This window comes from Perognathus longimembris, chromosome 21 (assembly GCF_023159225.1).
Source record: "Perognathus longimembris pacificus isolate PPM17 chromosome 21, ASM2315922v1, whole genome shotgun sequence".
In the NCBI taxonomy this organism is placed as follows: domain Eukaryota; kingdom Metazoa; phylum Chordata; class Mammalia; order Rodentia; family Heteromyidae; genus Perognathus; species Perognathus longimembris.
The window spans coordinates 16,267,759-16,283,181 of record NC_063181.1 but is presented as its reverse complement, the minus strand read 5'-3'; the positions used below and the strand labels follow the sequence as shown (position 1 = coordinate 16,283,181).

Genomic DNA, 15,423 nt, shown 5'->3' with positions numbered 1-15,423 from the left:
AGCACTGTCCCTGGCTTCTTTTTGCTCAAGGCTGTAGCACTCTGCCACTTGAGCCACAGCGCCCCTTCTGGCCATTTTCTATATATGTGGTGCTGGGGAATCGAACCCAGGGCTTCATGTATACGAGGCAAGCACTCTTGCCACTAGGCCATATTCCCAGCCCGAATGTTCATATTTTTAAGGGCTTGGTTCCTCATGAATATTGTATGCTGCTAGATTTTCTCTCTACTTTTGAGGAAGCTTGCACCAATCACTTAAAATGGGAGCAAACTGACACAACTTCTGCCTTATGCTGACATCATTTCCCTATTGACAAATCATAAGTAACATCAATGTCAGCATCAGCATATGACTTTATTATTCTAAGCTGGAAAGAATGAGAACATGTGGGAGTATTTTCTAGACCTCATAACATACACAGCTCTTTATCCTTCAGGGACTACGAGGTGAATGAAACACAAAGATCACTGCTGTCACAGAGCATACACTTCAGTGCAGGTAAATAAACCACCTATTTAGTCAATCTATCAATTAATGCCTACTGGGAAAGTATCAAAATGCAACACAGGCTCTGCAGAGGATTAATATAATAGCGAATGTTGGCTTCAAGCCGAATAACAACACAGAAACAGATGGGGAGATGGAGGAGAGGTATTCTGGGTAGCAGAACAAAACACTGGGAAAGAAGATGGAGAATGTGAGACAATTACACTTGTCTACCTAGTTAGGGTTAAGAAATCTGGGGCTGGAGGATGAGGGTTAACACAGGAGGACAATGAAGTGGCAGGATCGGGTTTCATAATGATACTTAAACACTGTTAACAAATTGGGGTCCAGTGAACATTTATAAAAATTACAAGTTCGTTTAAATGACTTAAGTTGGAGAATGATACAATTTCACCGAAGGTTTTAAAATATTTCTCCAGGAAATGGCTTTGTGGCACAAAGTGGTAGAGCATTTGTCGTGGATACAAAAGCTCAGGATCGGCTCCTAGGCCCTGAGTTGAAGCCCTATGACCAACCAGAAACAAAACAAAACAAAACAACAAAAAAGAAAACTTTTGTTAAGTACTGCTGGCTGCTCAGGAGGATGAGATCTGAGAAACATGGTTCAGCCAGCCCATGTCAAAATTCACTCCAATTAACCCCCAGAAAACCACAAGCATCTCTGTGCCTCAAAATGGTAGAGTGTGAGCTCTGAATAAAATAGTTCAGGAACATTGCCCAGGCCCTGAGTTCAAGCCCCACAACCTAAAAAAAAACACAACAAAAACAGAAATATCCCAAAACCCCTTCCAGTCCTCATGAGAATAGTGGACTAGGAGACTTCAGAGGTGTTTATTCTAGAATTTCCAATGAACAATGTTGGATGTCCAGGCTGAGTGGTAGCCATGAGAGGAAGGGAGATAGATAGATACTTGGAATACTAGTCTTTGCTGGTGGATTGGCTTGTAGGACAAATAAAGGAAAGAGGTTGAAAAGTCAAGGAGATGTCCATGCTTTTTATAGAGATAGGAAACTGGCGTCTGTTAAATATTTAGTAAAATACTTATTAGTAAAAGTTTAGTTATGATATTTTAAGAAATAGCTATTTGTAAATCAATTTGACTATTACAATCTCAATGCTATTTAAAATCATCCACTTACACACAAATCCATACAGTTGGAAAAAAATGTGTACTATATTTATCTGCACTAGATACTGCCAACGTTAGCAGGTATTGAAATATTATTTTAAACACACACACACAGAACTTAGTATTCTCCTTCTACACTTCCATTGATTTACCACCTTTCCCCTCTAATTTTAGTCTACCATCCATGTGTAATTATTTATTACTTTAATTGTTAATGCAAAGCATAACATCTGTAAAATATCCAAAAGCAAAGAATAAAATTAAAATTACCCAGTTTTACAATTTTCCAGATACACTCACTGTTTAAGTTTGGCTCATCTATATTGTCAAAGCAGTTTTTATCTATACTATGTATGTGGGAATATGCATATATATGCACATATTAAATGAGAGTACAAGATCATAAAAGGCTCCAAAGAAGAAGAAGAGTGGGAGGCAGAAAAGAGGCATTAGTTATTAATATTGTTATGTTGTGACTATTTAGTGGAATAAAAGCCCAACTTACGGTCTGTTTGGAAGTCAATAACATTAATGTTCCATTGTCAAAATGACATGTATTTTAAAATATTTACTTTATATCCTTACTATTTTGAGAAACCACTATTATCTTGGCTTCATCAGCTAACTGAACAGGATTCACTAATGATCATGCTGTTTACTTGCCAATGGAGCAATTTAAAAAAAAAATAAAGTAGAATGAAACCATTTTCATGCACCTATAAACCAAACTGTGGTCTAATGAGCTGAGCACTGGAGGGCTGTCAAGTTAGTGAGGACTAAATTAAGCAGTATTCTAAGCACTTTTGTCAGAGATAGCATAATTGCATATTTGCATTCATTTCTGTCCTTGAAATACTAACTTTTGGGGGAAAATGAATCTTATCTCTTGTGACATTAAACAATTGTTTTAAACATAGAAGCCTCCCTTAAGGAAACAATATCTTTTAACATAACAAATTAATTTATGTTGTTTGAATTTCTGCCATCCATTTAAGTTATAACTTACTTTAAGAAATTGTAGTAAATGGCTGAATAAATTCCAAAACCCATGAGGAGAATAAACATATAGATGCAAGTCCAGCTATTTTTAAAATGCCATGAGAAATAAGGGAGAATAGTTAGTGAGTGTTTAAAATCTAACATTTTTGGTTGTGTGTGTGTATTTGTATGTGTGTATGTGTGTATCTGTGTGTATGAGGCACATGTAAATTTCTAAAAACTGAGAGGAAGAAGTTATTTACATTAAGACATCAAGCAAGGACAGAAGATAAAACTAACAAAAATACTTCTTTGTATCATCATTATTTCAAATGCAGGGATGAATGAAAGATAGAGTCAGTCCATTAAACATCTAATTTAGCCTATGTTTTATTTTTTGATTCTGTTATATTGAGGGATTCATGTGCTTTCTCATTTAATATTAATCCAGTCCTGCTAAGTTTGGTACCTCTTGTTTTTTACTGTTTTTTTTTCCTGCCCCAAAGAAGAAAGTGCCTACTCCAAGGGTAGCATTCTTTTATTTTCTGCCTAGACTAGCCTTGAACTCAAGCCCCTGGAACTCATCTTTTTAAGTAGCTAGGTTCACAAGCATGAGCCATTTGTGCTCAACCATTTATTAAAAGATTCGATTTGAAAGTCATGTATTTTTTCAAAAAGTATGTATATTTTATGGATTAATGTATTCTCCCTGGATGCTTTTGTGCTTCTACTCATATTGTGTGGTTGCTCAGGCTATCTTCTCTCCCATTAAAAGTTTCCCCCCCCCACCCCCACCAGATTAAAAACTCTTATAAAGCCTCCTTTTACAGACTCTTGACCCTGTAAGCAATTGTAGAGCCACTTTTCAGTCTTGCTTCTTCTTTCCCTTAGAATGTAGACTCATCTGCTCTTTCCTGGCAGCAATAACTGCATTGATTAGCAGTCATTAAAGTATATGTTCCTTAGTGACATGTCAGTATGAATTCTCTCTTTCCCTAGAAATTACACTGGCCGATGCTAGTTTTCTCCAATACCTGGGAAAAGCAGGATTCAAAGGACATCTTCAGGCTTTGCAGACTTTCTCTGGTCTCTTTATGCCTGTTTGACTATTGTGATAGTTAATAATATATGTCAACTTGGCTGAGGTCTACTGACCAGATATTTTGTCAGACCTTATTCTGGATGCTTCGGTGAAATGTTTTTGGATAATATTAACATTTCATTTGCTGCAATTTGAGTAAAGAGAATTATCTTCCCTGATTGGATACAGGTTGTAACAGAGCAAGACTGATCTCCCCGAGCAAGAAGGAATTCTGCCATCAGAGTGCCTTTATTCTCAAACAATAACTCTTCCACGAGATTCTAGCCACTTTTCATTGCTATCAGAAAAATACTAGAACAAAATAACTTAAAGAAGAAAGACTCACTTTAGCTTATAGTCTTAGAGGATTCTGTCTATAATTGTATAGATTGACTTAGCTTCATTTTTGCAGGGTGAGGTTTAATGTAACGGCAATGCTATGTGGTGAAAAGCCAGGAAGCAAAGAGAAAAGGGAAGGAACTGGGAGTAAAATGTACCACCAGGGACTTTCTTACCTAACTAGGCTTGCCTTCAAGTTTCTACTACTTTTCAATAATTCTATCAAATTAGGTACCCACAAATTATTTAATACATTGGTTAGATAAAAAGCTCTAAAGAGAATTACTTTCCCATATCCCCAACCTTGAACATTTCTTGGTAACCAATTCTCTAACCCATGAGGCCTCTGGAGTTATAGTTCATATTGAAACTATAATATCTGAGTTTCCCTGTTTTGGCCTCTGCCATCAGATTTTGAATTTACCAAGTCCCACAATTATGCAAGATAAAGTAGTTCCTTAAACACACACCCATGATTAATAATACATATTTATATATAACATATATCTAAATTTATCTACAATATGGATCTACTTACATCCATTTATTTATACCTATGTAACTGTTTATGTATCTATGTAGCAACTTATGTATCTACCTATCTATTTATCCCTCTCTCTTTCTTCTATCTATCTATCTATCTATCTATCTTTCTATCTATCTATCTATCTATCTAGGGAGAGAGAGAGAGTTGGTTTTTATCTTTTTGGAGAATACTAATACAAGCCGTGGTCACATCCTGGTCCCTATATTTCTTTATTACAAAATAGGGACTTGGTATTAGAATAATCATGTCCATAAAAATCAACTACAATGTGTGCAGCATGTTCTAAGTGTCTACTGTGTTTATTGATCCTTTCTGAAATAAATGATCAAAAAAGAGCCATAAAACAAGAGTGCTTGTGTTTAGTACCAAGTCTCTATTTTATTCTGCCCAAAGTTTCTTGGTATAAATATGGCTTAATGTCAGGAGCAAATGGAAATATCTTGCCACTTAGATATTATTGTAGTCAATCTCATCCTCATTTCTCCAGAATTATTGCCTGGAGACACATGAGAGAGTTAGTTAGATAGTTGAGAAGTTGGGAATAGGAATAGGAGAAGCTGACTAAGATTCAAAAGAGACACTGCCATGCGAGATAGAGATCTCCTAAGGGATGTTTGTGCTGTTCATTCCAAATTATGATGTTATTAAATGCATCCTGCTCAGCTTTCAAATTCTTGAGAAATTCAGGAATTCTGCTAACGAGTGTATCTTTATTTCTTAAGTATATTTTGTACTTGTAAAAAATGACCAAGAATCTCTTCCATAAAGAAAAAAAATGTTTATTAGTTAATATAGGTAATAAAAGGAGATAAATTGATATTAAACATTTTATTAGTTTAAAGTAACAGGAGTGGGTCTGGCACATGGGGAGGGTAAAGTGAGGTGATATTGTCAGAATACATTTGTACATGTGTGAAAATAGAATAATAAGGCTTGTTGAGATTGTTTGAAAAAGAGTGAGAGGGGATGAGGAAGTGTGACAGAGGAATGCAATCTATTCAAAGCACATGGTAGCCATATATTGGTATGTCAAAATGTAAGCTATTTGTATAACTAATTAATGCCATTAAAATCGTCCCTTAAATCTGACCTAATAAGAGTATATGTTATCCATATTGTGTAAAAATTCTCAATTTAAAATAAATCACTTTGACTAAGTGTGTATAATCTTAAAATTTCCAAAAGTATTTATTCCTTTACTAATACTTTTGTGATTTTTTTCGGTAAAAATAAGTTGAGTAGCCAGATGCCAGTGACTCACTCCTGTAATGTTAGATACTCGAGTGTCAGATCTGATGATTTTTGTTTTGAAGCCAAACTAGAAAAGGAGAGTCCACAAGACACTATCTTCAACTGGGCAGCAAAGCACCAGACTGAAGGCATGACTCAGTAGTACAATACCAGCCATGAGTGAAAGATAAAGCTTAAGAACATGAGGATCTGAATTCAAACCGTGAAACACACATACACACACACACACGTACTCACATACACACATAAAATAACAAGTTGAATAAAGTCTATAATGCCTTAATGTGGTTACTATAAATAAGCCCTTGATTGCTTATATGGGTAGGAAAGTATTTAAATCAGAAAAACAGAAAAAGATAATTTATATCTAAATGATTGTTATGGAAGTAATATTATCCACATGCACTGGGTTGTAACATGGGGTCAGTTTTAGCTTCAGTTGGCTCATTCCTAATGATGAGATTTAATTCATTTGATAAAGTAACCTGTAGGTATATGCTGTTTTTTTATTTATTTCCCAAAAGTTTTTCACACATTTGCAAGACTGTAAGATTAGGGAAAGCAAGATGAAAAATAGTCAGTTGACTTTTATCTGCAACTGTTTTCTGGTCTGATTTGAGAATTTCACAGAAGAATCTTTTTAGCAAAATATTTTAATTATTACTCTTAAGTAGTTGTACAAAGGGGTTTCAATTCACCATGTTAGTTTATGGGTATAACTCATCTTGAACAATGTCACCCCGACCTCACGAAGAACTTTTCATATGAAATATTCTGTGTGAGAAAAGAACTGGAAACTTCATTATTAGTCATCTTGGTGAATCAATGACAAAGAATGGCACAAGATAGAGGAATGGCTGTAAGATTACAGTTGAGAGTCAACCTAATGTGAAGCTTTAGGGACACTGGAGAGGGACCCCAGTAGGGTGGAAGTGTGGTGGTGAGCATGCCTGGCTGAAGAATACAGTGCACAGAGTAAAAGAATACTCACTTTAGTGGCTTATCCACTGTGTGTGTTCTCCTAAGTGCTCAGAAATGCAGTGAGATTTTGTAGACAGGAGACTGCATGCTTTGAATATAGTGGAGCACACCTGTGAGAAGTTGCATCGCCACTCTCAATAGGCCCTCTTAATAGGCATAGGAAAACTGAGGTTAGGTGTCTTATACATGACAAGTAGTAGAGGTGGGGTATGTCAATAAAGAGGTAAGAATTAGCAAAGTATTGGTGTTAAGGTGCTAACACTCATTTGACTATGTGGGTATAATATATTATCTGTACTTGACTTCATTTATACAACACATATATAGGCATGAAAATCTCTTGACATTCCTGATTATGTTTCTTTATGTTAAAATAAGGTTAAGTATATTTGACTATCTCTATTTCTCAGGTTTTCATGAGACAAATGGAACTAATATGTAAGAAATCACCATGCCCCATGAAAATAGCAAGCATTAAGGAAGAATGAAATGTGAAAAAAAAATAGTAAAAAGGATTTCTATTTTAAAACTGCTACGTCTTCTTAGTAAGTCTGAAGATGATTTTCTAAGTTTGCATAATACATTCAGTGTTTTTGTTTGAGCTAGAGTGTCCCAGTAATGTATACATGTCAAAATGTTTCAAATAAAAATAATTTTATCATTATAAGAACAGAAGAGCTAGAAATCAGCATATTAATCTAACATTTCCCTTGTTTATAAAGCTTTTGCAAAAATTCCCTAATTTATTCAGAAATGATATTTTTCCTTCTTCTCAACAACAACAACAACAACTCTACAAACAACAAAAGAACTATTTATGCACAGCTGGAACCAATTCATAAAATCTATACTCAAATTAATATGTACTGCTAAGTTCTATTAGACTGCTATGTGAGATAATATCTGGGAAGTAAATCTAGTCATGTTAGTCCAATAATGCATCTGGGTCTCTAAAGCTCTGCTGGTCACTGTGCAAATTCAACTGATTATTAAATCCTGATACTGCTAATCCCATTTGATTTCTTGGTCATTCCTGCCAGTACTTCAAATACTATACTAAGTTAAACTATCTTGTAAGTCTTATGTTAATGCTATTTCAAAATAATTCAAATTTGTTATTTAAATGTTGAGCAGATAAATTTTCCATTATAATAGTATGCTCTCTGCCCTGGGCTTCTAGGGACAATTATGTGATAATTCTGTGCCTCCACTGTGTCACAGGAAGAACTGTGTTTATCTGGCATGAATGCTGCTCAAACACACTCAAACTCAGTCTAAAAGCATCAAATCAGACTTAAGTAAGTGTATAGTTCTTAAATCAGAACCATAGGCTCCTTCCCTAGTGAGCGAACACATATTTCCCTCTGTCACACTGAGGAAACAAACTTATTACTCACACATTTGTGCCACTTTCCGGGGAGGAATTTTGGATGAATTTTGACTGTCTAAGCAGTCATTTGAATTTCTATGAAATTACACCTATGCGCAATACTTTCCTTTAATTGTAATCGAAGATCAAATGACATAGAGGCCTTTGAATCATCGGGGAGTCTTAGTTTTCATGGCATTAACAGTTATAAAACTTCATTAATGGTATCACAGTCTAGGACATCAAAAATTCATTCTTTAATTTCAGTTCACTTACCCTTCCTCCTAAAGCTGATATGTGTCATATAACCAGGTGTGTGAAATATAACATCATGCAACTATGGCTTAACTATGTTTAAGAAAAGAGTAAAAAGCCAGAACAACAGTGACATAATGCCAAGCATTGGAATTGGCATAAAAAGTTAGGTGTAATGATACAGATTTGAAAAACAATGGTGAAATTCCATGGTACAATTAACCCCGCCCCCCCCCATCACTAACAGACAATGGTAGCTAAGCAAAACACTAATAGACGCTTATCTCCTCCCACAGTTACACATTTAGAGAAGATGGATGGGAATAAAAATTGTTTATTTGCATGTTTAAAAACAGAATAATAAATCCTGTGTGACTACCTTCAGAAGGGAAGGACAGGCTAAAGGAAAGCAATAAAACAATCAATCACCCTTTTATAATGTTCCCTTAACTCCTCTTCTTTTCAAAATGTGAATATATGTACATATGAAAATGTCACAATTGAGCCAGGTGCTGGTGGCTCATGACTGTAATCCTAGCTACTTAGGAGGCTGAGATGTGAGGATCATGATTCAAAGCCAGCTTGGGCAGGAAAATCCATGAGACTCTTGTCTCCAATTAACCACCAGAAAACTGGAAGTGGTATGGCTCAAAGTGGTAGAGGACTACACTCAAGTATAAAAGCTCAGAGACAGTGCCAGGACCTGAGTTCAAGTCCCACGACCACCAACACCACCAATAAAAAGATGCAATGAAACCTCTCTTATGAAAATAATACATGCTAATAAAATTATTTATGATGGCTATGGGAATTATTTGGGGTGGCTGTTAATTCAAATTAAATTTCAGCATTTTATGTTCATTTATTCTTATATAGGAAAGAGTTAGAACTTGAAGAATAAAATTGCATCTTAGACTTTAGGAAAAAGTATATCACTTATGAAGTCAACTTATGCTAGGTCATCTTCATAGATTTTTATTCAAGTCATTTGCTATACTAGCTTTTTATATCTTTTCTCTTTGTTCTCTTATCATACTTCAGTAGAATGTTTTCATTCAGTGTCATCATCAACCTATGTTGTAATAATGTCATCCCACAAGTTGGGACATTTGTAGCCAGAAACAATTTGATCACCACACTACAATCTTAAGCCAGGACTGGCAAAGAAAAAAAAAGAGAACATATTTCTTTTTGGATAATGCCACCCTTACGCCCAAGAAAGCTTTCCAATAGCAACTTTAAATTCAGATAAATGGAAACAAGTGTTATATCATTGTTGTAATTATTTTCAATATGCCATGTGAAACCGTTACCCCCTTTTTTTCTCTTATATTACTTTCCTCTGGTTTCACCCTTGCTATCACTGTATGTGATCTTAGTACCCTGGATACTGTACAGGAAGGAGGTAACAAATTGTACAAGAAATGTACCCACTGCCTTACATATGAAACCGTAACCCCTCTGTACATCACTTTGACACTAAATAAGTAATTATTTTAAAAAAGAAAAGAATGAATTGTTCCCCCAGTTAAAAAAAAGTGTATTAGAACTACAGAAGGGAAAGGAAATACCAAAATCAAAATACCAATGATAAAAAGATAAACGATTCCAAAAGCAATACTTACAAAACCATTTGGTGTAAACCAACTGTACAACTAATGTGGGGGATAGAGGTAGGGGAAGTGGGGAGGCGGGGGAAAAATGAGGGAGGAGGTAACAAGTTGAATAAGAAATGTACTTACTGCCTTACATATGAAACTGTAACCCCTCTGTAATTCACGATGACAATAAAGGGAAAAATAAGATAAAAAAGAGAAAGGGATGTCTAATAAATATAAGCCCTAATGTAAAGAAAAATACTTCTGCCATAGGTCCAACTTAATATAACCTCCAAGGGAAGTTGTTAAGATTTTGTCTACTTCGATCGGATGTTTAAAAAAGGAAGTAAAAAAATAACTGTTGGTTCAAGTTCTAAACATATAGTGAAAAAAATTACAGTTATATGAGTATATAAAACTCTCTGATTGGAAGTGGCACTGTGGCTCAAGTAGTAGAGGGCTAGCCTTCAGCTGAAGAGCTCAGGGACAGTGCCCAGGCTCAGAATTCAAGTCCCATACCAATTTAAAAAACCAAAAACCAAAACCCTCATTGATTGTTCAGAAGCTACAAGCAGATATTTCAGTCACACAACTTAATAAGTACTTAAAGTAACATTAATAGATGCTATAATCAAATCATACATTACTCATAAAAAAAAGCCTAATTCAGATCAGGAATTCTTACTAGTAGGGAATTGATATTGGTAAACACAGCACATATGAGCTTTTTAGCAAATAGTTAAATTGAATTATTTTTAAAAGGTAACGGTCTATATTTTAAAATGCAAAAAGTTTGCAGCTTAATAAATATCCTTAGTTCCTCATTGCTATTTTCATATTATAAGACTGAAAGGATTTTTCAAGAGGTAATTTTCATGCCATTTCATCTGAGCTGTTTGAATCTAGTTTTAGACATCTGAATGATGTATCTTAGCAGAACTCTCGGAAACTTTTCACTTCCACTTTAAATTTCATGCTTATATAGTGACTGTCAAAGGAAATATTTCATTAAAAGTTCATTTTAATTAAATTATTTGGGGTTCTACTTCCTCATACTCACCACCTTTCAACGGATCTTATGATATTTACTGAAAGTACATTATATACTGAAAGTACATTATATACTGAAAGTACATTATAGCATACATTTTAATAAACCACTAGCAATTAACAATGTTTCATTGTTAGTAAGAAGAAAAGAACACAAGATAATATATTAAAAAGACATGAAACTCCAATAAAGATATGGCTTGGAACTATGTATTTATAGCAACATTATCTCTTTTTTTTTTGAAAGTAAAAGAGTATCTCTCAAATGGATCCCATTTGTGTTTACCAATCTGTTTTGTTGGCAACCTTATTCAATTATGTAGGATAGAGACATTTAAGAGCAAAGTCGGTCCCTGAACAGCTGTAAAATGAGATTTTTTTTTCAAGGAATTAAGGGAAGTCTACTGTTAGTCATTTGAAGCATGGTAAATTCCCATCTCTCACCTTGGCTTTTAATGCATACCTTCTCAGTGTTTTGTTACAGAGTTTAGTAGGAATTAGTAGAACCTTTAGTAACTTAGGTCATGAGTGTTAAGGGGATATGAGATGCAATCTCTATAAAAGAAAATTAACAACCATGTTGTACCAGATTTTCACAATATTTCTCTAAGTCAGGAAACCTAACAAAATAAAAATATAAAAGTTATTTAAATGATATTGTTCATGCATTAAGATCTTAGGCATGTGTTCATAGTCTCTGGAATCATAACTTTTACTTCATTACTTTAAAATATATGTACCTATAAAGGAAAACATAATAACTTCTAGAAGAAAATTGAACAGGACACCTGGACTGAGAATGAATAAAAATGATAATGTCTCTACATACGCTAGCATGTTGAATGGAAGGCCTTTCTAAGGTAATGGTATGTGAGTTAGAGAACTTAAAGAAGAGAAGATGGACTAGAAAATAAACAAGGAAATAATAGGTGTAACAGCTGAAAGGTTCTGGAATGTACTTAACATACTTGAAGAAAAATAACAGAGCAATGTGGTTAGTGGAGAGTTTGAACAAAAATCATTAGAGCAGTAGTGATGGGACAAACACAGTCCTGATTGCACCTCATAACCCAGGTAATAAACTCACATTCAGATTTAAATCCCTTGACCAGCCTATTCAAGGATTTAGGAGAGAAGAGCAATGTGTTCTAATCATATAACTTTAGAATACTTCGGAGTGAGTGCTATTTGAAAAGTTGTGGGATAAGGAGGCCACTGAAAGATGGTTTGGGTGAGAATATTCATAGTTAGTAAAAAGCTCTCACACGTGCTCTACATTTTCCCTGCTTTACTCCTTGTTCATCTTTGTCTATTTCTTGTTCCAGAATTTCATGCAGTATTTGGCATAGAATAGGATAGAAAACTATTTCTCACATGAGTGAATAAATAAATGGAAAAATATGAGAGAAGACTTAATAAAAAATGCTCAGATATTCAAGCCTATTAGTATAATTACTAAGACAAGTGGAAGTAGTGGAAGGATAGACATAATTTCATAGATTACCCAAGCCTTAGGCTTGAATAAATGTATTAATTATGATTACATATGAGGGTTTAACCTAATTCAAAGAAGTATGATCATGCAAAAGTGTTCAAAGTAGCTTAATAAAACATTCAGTTCACTGACATTAAAATTCTCAAGCCAGTGATAAACATTGTGAGCACCTTGTGAATTAAAATAAAAATACTGAATGAGAAAAATATTTCAAATTTCAAAAATAAAATTGTTTATTGAGATTACAATCAGTGATCCCAATGATTAAAAATATGTATTTGTTCATAACTCCTCTTTACCTACACACACATACACACACTATGGCATTGATTATTTCAAAAGAATGTTTTTACTATATATAAAAAGATGCCAGAATGAGGGAACGTCACATATTAATGAAGCAACAATTATCTAAAGTAATTTCGTTTTCTTCTGAAATCATAGTATAGTTTATCTGATCCACAGTTAAAAGGAAATATGTCATAGTCTTTGTTTCTTTCTCTCTCTCTCTCTCTTTCTTTCAGAAATCTATTTAATTTTTCCCAATTTCTATATGGAGAACTGTCAGCTTAATAGTCTTTAGATGATGTAACAATTACATCTAATGCATAATAATTAATGTTCCTTGTCTTTCATATGAATCATCTATAAAAACAATCCATATTTCATTTTTTCTGCTTCATTTCTGTTAATTGAAAAGGATCAGAATGTATACTTATCAATTTTGTGATAAAGTACAACTGATTGAAATAACTTTTGTTAAATTCATTGCTTACAAATTCTAAAATGACTAAAAACTACCAATTGAAAGATAGTGGTAGTTCAAACAAAATATTTGATTAGGAAAATAATAATGCCTAAAATACAGATAATACTAGTAATAGCAATTCAGTGCATCGTTAACTCTGCATCTGTTTTAATAATTTATGATTAGTTTTAACCCCTTTGAAAAGTAAATTAGATACCCTCATTCACAAGTCAATTAATTTGCCTAATGCTAACTCTAAAACAGTGCAGTATATCATAAAAGTACAGAAATTCTTGTCTTCTTTGACTACTTGTTAAACCTGTTTTAAGAATATAGAATCATATTTATAATTTAGCTTAAATGTAAGGGCACAAATGTGCTAGAAAAGGACTTAGGTAGAAGTTCTTGGGATATTTTCTTTATTTGACCCTTTCTTATCTTTTCTTTTTTTCAGAGGAGGGGCCATATAGCAAAACAGTTTTTGAATGCAATGCATATTGATCTGTGTTATCACTTCAACATTCTCCCCATTCTTCTCACTCCTTCTCTTACTTTTCCTAATTTTGTGGCATATACATTGAATTCTTTAAAAACTGTTTTGATCATCTTTAAGTAGTTGTACAAAGGAGTGTCATTAACCAAAACAGTTTATGAATACAGTATATCTTGATCAATGTCACCCCTTTTCCACATTCTCACCACCACCCCCAAACCATCCCTTCCCCTACTTATCTTCATTTTAGGTTACATATTAAATTTATTTTTCCCCATTTAACGAAGCAGTATGTGTGCAATGCATCTCTTGGTGACATTATTTCAACATCTTCTCTCTCCTTCAACCCAAAATATTATTGACTTCATTCTACCCTTGCCATCCCTTTCATTCGTCCAACCTTCTCTGCTTGATCCCAACACCCCTCTTGCATGGGTTCATTTCCTAGCACTTATTTTGTTGAGATTTGTCTTCACCTTTCTAAACAATTATACTATTTGAGTTCTCCATAGAGTCTATGGTACCCCAGTTAATTAATTTGTAACAACTTGCATACTACCCAGTATATATTTATTTATAGATTTATAGTTGCAATCTATCTAACACAAATGAGGGAAAGAATGCAACCTGTGTTTCTGTGATTTTGGCTTACTTCATTTAGTATAATTTTTCTAAGTTTTTCCATTTCCTCATAAATGGCCACTTCTGAAAAAAAAATAGAAGTAGAATGTAGTCTTTCTCATTTCTTTCCTGTGGTGCTCAGTGGCATATACTTCCATACACTTCCTACTTGTTAAGGATACTATGGGAAAGAAAGGCACTTGACCAATTTTCAATCATGAATGAGAATTTAAAACTGCCAAATCAAATTAATAGCATAATGTATCCAAGGATAAACTAAAGGACAAATTTCATCCATAACAGCTAGTGATTGGATTTGATGTGAGCTGATAAAGTCAAGAAATGAAAAAAATAAGAGGCTTAAGAAAATGAAGCAGCTACTGAAGAATTCATTCCTCACCGGTCATAGTCAAATATGAAAGTGAGAAAAAACCTAGATGTCGATCCTCTGAAAGCATTTTTGGATCAAGCTAGCTCATGAAATTGAAGTGGAGGTATGACCTTTATTTGGCCAAAAGAATGAAAGGAAGGAAAGAAGACTATAGGTTAGCTATACCTGACTTAACGAAGCAAGCCTGGAAAATTTCTGACTTTATAAAATCTTTCCTGAAATTATCCTGATGGGATGAGTTAAGGCTGGCCAAGAGGACCTTACACTGTGGGCAGTCATTGTCATGCTGCTGGTTTGACTCAGATACAGGGCATTTTGCTCAGTGTCATCCAAACGTATCTTCTCCTGAGTAGCTGTTTTCATTCTGTGACAGCCTCTTGACCAGAACATAGAGCGCCTTTACTTGACTGAATAATAGAACATGATCTTCCTAGCATGAGCTATTCACTTGCACTGGATTTCTACTTACACATCCTGACTGTGTGCTTACACCTACCTAAATTTTAGTCTTTCTAGAAGGACTTATTTCTCTGTCCTCTCACTATAGTCCAGATTAGAAGTGTGCTACACATGCATAGACCATCTAAAC

At 34.3% G+C, this 15,423-nt stretch overlaps 1 protein-coding gene across 1 annotated transcript in view; it reads right to left on the bottom strand.

The window, feature by feature from the left end:
• Galntl6 (polypeptide N-acetylgalactosaminyltransferase like 6) overlaps positions 1–15,423 on the bottom strand; it is an 837,540-nt gene that overhangs the window by 515,680 nt on the left and 306,437 nt on the right. The gene's annotated exons all lie outside the window — the stretch shown is intronic.